Genomic DNA, 6,928 nt, shown 5'->3' on the forward strand with positions numbered 1-6,928 from the left:
TTTAACTAAGCGCAATTTCTTCATTACAAGTCTGTCTCAGGTCTAACTCACGCTCGCTTTTGTCTCAGGTCTAACTCACGCTCGCGCACTCATAATAACGAGTACTGTTTAATTACGATAACGAGAAAAATAATTTAAGGCCGAATAACTACGTCCACGTTAGGTTCCACTTTTGCCAAAAACAACATAAATGTCATTTTACACACTCGGGAAGAAAATTACATGGAAAATTAGGGACGGGTCGTCATAACCTACCACCTTAAGAAAATTTTGTCCTCGAAATTTCAGCACTACTAAAGATGATAGTTAAAGAACAAACGTGGATAAAGATCTCTCATACGCTCCTCTTTCTCCCTGGTAGCTTCCTTAACAAAGTGGTTTTTCCATAAGATTTTCACCATACGAACGGTTTTGTTTATGAGAACTTTGTTTTTCTAGTTAAGAATCGTCACTAAACCTCATCATAAGTCAAATCTGGTTTAATCTCTAACAGCTAAGGAGGAATCGCATGTGACAGATCAGAGACGTATCTCCTTAGCATGGACACGTGGAACACATTATGCACTTTTGACAATTCTGGAGATAGATCAAGTCAGTAGGCAACTTCACCAACTCGCTCAATGATTTGATATGGTTTGATGTAACGAGGACTTAGCTTTCCTTTCTTCCCGAAACGTACAACACCTTTCTAGGGTGACAACTTTAAGAATACCTAATCTCTAACCTTATATACTTTGTCTATCGAATGTCTGTCTGCTATACTCTTTTGTCAATCCTGTGCTGCTTTCAGATTGCCCTTTATCACTTGGATATTCTGTGTCGTCTCATCTATGATTTCAGGACCCACCAAAACTCTTTTGCCTACCTTGAACCACGACAAGGTTTCCCATAAAATGCCTCAAATGGTGACATACCAATACTGGAGTGAAAGTTGTTGTTGTAGGCAAATTCTATCAAGGGTAAGCTCTTGTGCCATACGCCTATGAACTGTAGGACTGAAGATCTCAGCATGTCTTTTAGCGACAGAATAGTTCTCTTTTATTGTCCCTTAGTCTGAGGATGATAGGCGATGCTATAGAGTACTTTCGAACATAGAGCTTCTTGAAAAGCTACCCAAAATTTTGAAGTAAATCTGGGGTCCCGATCAGAAATAATACTAACTGGAACACCATGATACTTGACAATTTCATAAACGAAAAGTTCAGCTAACCGACTCAATGGGTAGTTCTCAAAAATAGGTAGGAAATGTGCTGACTTGATAAGCTGATCTATAATCACCCAGATACCATCATAGCCATTACGTGTATGAGGTAGCTTGTACACAAAATCCATTATGATATTTTTCCCATTTCCACTAAGGTATAGGAAGTGGTTGTAGTAACCTGAATGGTTTCTTTCTTTCCGCTTTGACCTGCTGACAGACCGGACAACAACTTACGTATTCCGTAATTTCTCTTTTCATTCCTGGCCAGTAGTAGAAAGGTCGGATAGCATGATACATTTTAGTACTCTCAGGATGCATTGCATAAGCTGAGAATATGCGCCTCATCGAGCATTTCTTTCTTCAGTTCTTCCACATTCGGTACATACATTTTCCCTATTGCTGTTCAACACTGCTTGCTTTAACTCCTGAGATTCTGAGTTATTCGTCTGAGCCTCGAGAACATGATCCAATAAAACTGGTCTTACTTGAAAATTAGCAAGTAGAGCTCCCTGGTGATTCATTCTTAAAACTGCTCTAGTAGATCTTAGGTCAGTTAGAAGAGGAACATGACATGCATAAAGAGCATTAAGTCAATTGTGAGATTTCCTGTTGAGAGCATCTGCTACAATATTCACACGACCAGGGTGATATTCAATAGTGCAGTCATAATCGCTGATCAATTCCATCCATCTACGTTGCCGGAGATTAAGTTTTTTCTGAGTAAAGATATACTTGAGGCTTTTATGGTCAGTGAAGATTTGACACGTTTTCTCATAAAGATAATGCTGCCAAAATTTCAAAGCGAAAACAATAGCTGCCAATTCGAGATCATGAGTAAGGTAATTCATCTCATGATGCTTTAATTGTCGTGAAGCATATGCAATCACCTTTCCATACTGCATCAATACGTAGCCTAAACCATTAAGAGAAGCATCACTATAGATCTCGAAATTCCCATCGTCATCGGGAATTGCCAAAACAGATGCATAAGTGAGACAGTACTTCAACTATTGAAAACTCCGATCACAATCATCACTTCATTCAAAATTAACTCCTTTACTGGTCAACCTTGTCAGAGGAAGTGCTATGGCCGAGAAGTCTTTCACAAAATGGCGATAGTAGTCAGCAAAACCAAGAGAACTTCGTACTTCAGTGACAATTTGAGGTTGTTCCCAATTTCCATTGCTGCTACTTTTTTATGATCCACAAGAACACCCTGAGCTGATATTATGTGTCCGAGAATGACAACTGATCCAGCCAAAACTGGCATTCACTGAATCTAGCATACAATTGATCTTAGCTTCTTCAAAACCAGACGTAAACGTCTAGCATGGTCAGCCTCGCTCTTAGAATACACCAGAATGTCATCGATGAAGACAATTACCAACCTTTCAAGATACGGACGAAATACCCAATTCATCAGGTTTATAAAAGCTATTGGAGTATTAGTTAACCTGAATGACATCACAAGAAACTCATAATGACCATAGTGAGTTTATAAGGCTATTTTTAGAACATCATCACCTTTGATCTTTAACTGATAATAACCGGACCTTAGATCAATTTTCGAGAAAACATAAACACCATGAAGCTGATAAAAAGGATCATCGATATGAGGCAGCGGGTAACGGTTTTTAATTGTCACCCGATTTAACTATCTATAATCAATACATAGCCTTAAAGTTCTGTCTTTCTTCCTCACAAATAAGACTGGAGCTCCCCAAGGAGAAGTGCTCGGTTGAATAAACCCATTATTAACAAGTTCTTGCAACTGGGTTTTTAATTCCCTTAACTTTGTAGGAGCCATACGATAAGGAGTTAAAGAAATAGGGTCGGTAGTTGGAATTAGGTCAATAGTGAACTCTACTTCACAATCCAGTGGTAGGCCAGGTAAATCGTCAGGAAAAACATCAAGAAAATGTCTAACTACCTGAACGTCTTCCTCACGAGCAGGAATGTCTTCAGTCACCACTACATGAGCTAAGTAGCCTTGACAACCATTCCTCAACATCCTCTTCATCCTCATGGTAGAGATAACTTTGTGTTTTAGACCACTACATTCGCCGACAAAAGTTACTATAGGCATGCCCGGTCGATGGAAAGTAACAATTTTCTGGTGACAATTCAACATGGCACGATTGTAATCTAACCAATCCATGCCTAGGATAATAACGAAATCAACGATGTCCAAGGGAACAAGATTAGCTGGTATTCCGACATCCTCGATACTCCCAACTAACATAACAAGTTTCACCTCTAGGCATTGAGAACTTCAAATCATAATCGAGGGGAGTGGGGTGAGGTTGAGTCTTTTGAGAAAATATATGGGAAATAACCGAATAAGTAGCACTCAAGTCAATTAAAATTCTAGCAAGATGGCCAAGAACATTCAACGTACCCATGATCAAGTTAAGGTTACCCTGAGCATCCTGTAAGGTGATGTTGTTGACATGACCCTGCATTTGTTGTCTGTCTCCACGACCGCTGTTTGCCTGATTGCCGTATCCCTGATTACGTCGACCATGGTTGGTTTGATTAGTCTGCGTAGTCGAACCGCCACTGCTAAAAGCTACATCAAGATTTTGGTACTATCCTCTAGCATACCACTATGCTCTGTTGTCCTGATGCGGCGTATAACCCCCTGGTACTGTGGATAGCTGCCCTGGTAAAAGGGAACATCAGGTGGGTACTGATACACTCTTTCTGGATAAAGGGATATGTCGCCCTGGTAGTGGTAAGCACCACCATAACTTGTCTGTGGGTAAGTACCAGAACCTGAAATCTGTTGAAGAGGAACCACAAGTGGTAGAGTATAAGGTTGAGTTTTCTGATTCTAGGGGCATTGATTAGCTCTGTGCCCCATCTGACCGCATGTGTAGCATCCACTACTTCCCCTCTTATATTCACCATAATGACGACTATTGCACCTGTGGCAGAACTGAGCACCAGAATTGCTAGCGTTCCTTTGACCCTGAAAATGTGAACTGTCATTGGACTTGATGCCCCTTCAAGATGTATTGGAACTTGAACCACTACTCGACGGTCCAAAACTATTACTGCTTCTCTTGAAATTCTAAGTCTTCCGAAAGCCAAAGGATGACTACCCCCTATTATTATTCTTTTGAGCATTACTATTATCCTCTTCATCATCCTTACCATCAGGACCATTATCGGAATCTTCAACATAAAGCAGAACCTCAAAGAATTCTTGGTAGGTAGAGCATGGAGTAGAAGTAGCCAAAGAACGCAGTCGTTTACGAGTCCCCATCTTAAAATAACGGAGCATTTCTCTGGGATTCTCAACGATGGAGGGACAATAACGGAATAAGTCAATGAACTTTCGGTGCTACTCTGTGACTGACATTTTACCTTGCTTCAACTTTGTGAATTCATTTCTCTTCCAATCCTTGTATTCCGGAGGTGTGAATTTAGCCTCAAATAGGCACCTGAAAACATCCCAATTCATGGCATCTTGAGCAGACAATGGGCGTGACTCCTAAGCCTACCATGATTTCGCTCCCAGATGAAAAAACCAAGTCGTTGTCTCAACCTATCTCTCAGCTGGAAGATTCCCTTGTCGCTACATAATGCGAAAAGTCTTGTCAACATGGTCGATCTAAGCCTTGGATTTCTTGGGCCCCTCATTGCCAAAGAAATTATTTATTTGAAGATATGATACAGTCTCTAAGGTAGTCCTTTAGGGAGGATGAAGTGTGGATTGAATGGCGCTAGTGATAGCCTCATCGAGTTGCCCAAAATTAGGAAAGTTTGTCTTAGAAGGGACATGTTGCACTCTACGAGGTGGCATGATTCTGACATAAGAGATCAAATATTATTAGGACCTATAACACATACGAGGAATGCAAGACTACCAAACCTATGATCTGATACCAAACTGACACACCCTGACCAGAGTCGAGGTATGCTGGCCGACACCCGAATGTGGCGTAACCAAAAAGGAAAGTGAAGCATAAAAATAATATGGATAAATTTAAACCCAAGCTAACATTTATTTAATCTAAAGTAGAGAGTGCGCAATAATGGGAAAAACCCATAAAACATAAGTGTGCAGAGTATAGATGACAATACGACATAAGTAGTGTAGTCGAAACTAGTTAAAGTACTTATTACATAACCGGGAAAAGCTCCTACATTTATTTAGGGGTATGTTAGAACCGCCTGAGATTCCCCGTATGCCATAGAGAATTCACTATCTAAGTCTTGGAGGGGCAAAAAACAAAAAGCTGAGTTGGCAAAAACAAAGGTTTATAAAACACATTTATTTTCTAAACATACTAACCCCTTGCCGTAAAACATGTATAGTTTCCAAAAAATCATACTACATATAAGTATGAAATAATTTGTAAATCATCAATAAATCCAGAAATACGCCAAATCACAATATCTCAGCAGTAGCATAATAAAATTAGGTGCTCATCAATCTATACTAACACACGAGTTCATGCAGAGGGAATTTGACATGAATAGGACTGCGTGTAATCATAATATACACTATAGTACTACAATCATGTGAAGACTGACGCTAGGCGCATCACACATGAGTCGGAATTGCCTATTGTAACCTGTATGACAGGACTGGCACCTACAATGGATCCAAGGTGAGCGTGCGGTGCGATGAGAACATACACGTGAAGCTTGGCCCTGGCCCAGTACTACACCGGTGCAAGCATGCATGATGAGCAAGTAATATGTATAAAAGCATGCCATGACAATATATATAAATCTCAACGTCATAATAGCATTTTTAAAATTAAATAAATCATGGCATATCGGCATAATATAAATCTCAAAGCATTTGCGGAAACTATAAAGCTTTATATGATATATATATATATATATATATATATATATGTATAAACAAATGCCCACTCACTAATACATAGATGCAATGTAGCCTCCTAGCCTTGTTTGTCCTCGTACCTCCGCAGGGTAAGTCTCACCTATATGTGAAATAACTTTACTAATTGATTAATTAGGACATAAACTAAAAGGCTAGAAAAATCCCCCATAGTTTGCTTAAACGGAGGGTTTAAGTATACGAAAACATTTTACTCGATGTCACGGACCCGTAAACATCAAGCACGCGCCGCGCTAGAGGCCAGATGTGTCCTCACGCGCCGCCAAGTCACGACCACACGCACGTCCACTCGCAGGCCATGCGCCTTACACGCTGGCATATGACAGAGGAATATTCCGTTAGATTGGATAGAATATTCCGTTAAATATTAACGGCGTTACCTAATGGCGTCATAATATTTCGTTAACTTTAACTGGAGAATTTTCACCGGATTTTGGAAATTTTTTAAAACTTCATATCTTCTTCATTTCTCTACCATTTTTTATGTACTTTATATGGAAATGAAACTTATGAAGAGTAGAACAAGTCTATACCTTTTAAAAGTCCAAAAAGTTGATGGAATAAGACTGAAAAAGCTCGAAAGTCTTGGACCTATTTTCAACTTCTTGAAACTGCGTGTTTCGACATTGGCTCCTCTCCTAACTTAGGTTAATGGCCACGGGGAGTTGTGTAGCGGCTTCTAAGCTTCCCAAAAACTTGTAACTCGAATTGGAAATCATCGGAAAATCCACACCCGAGTCGAAGCTCCGAGTTGCTCCGATTTGGAGGTTCAAAACTCGATCATTTCCTGATTAGTTCGTATGGATGGGTTCGTGAGGATGAAAAGAGCACGATGGTGGTGATTT

The 6,928-nt window shown here is 39.9% G+C and overlaps 1 pseudogene; it reads right to left on the reverse strand.

Moving 5' to 3' along the window:
• Window positions 1-1,794: 1,794 nt before the first annotated feature.
• LOC148689518 (uncharacterized) lies at window positions 1,795-5,012 on the reverse strand (annotated as a pseudogene).
• Between the last annotated feature and the right edge of the window lie 1,916 nt (window positions 5,013-6,928).

The sequence above is a fragment of the Pyrus communis genome, chromosome 17 (genome assembly GCF_041283825.1).
Source record: "Pyrus communis isolate YQ-2024b chromosome 17, ASM4128382v1, whole genome shotgun sequence".
Taxonomy (NCBI): domain Eukaryota; kingdom Viridiplantae; phylum Streptophyta; class Magnoliopsida; order Rosales; family Rosaceae; genus Pyrus; species Pyrus communis.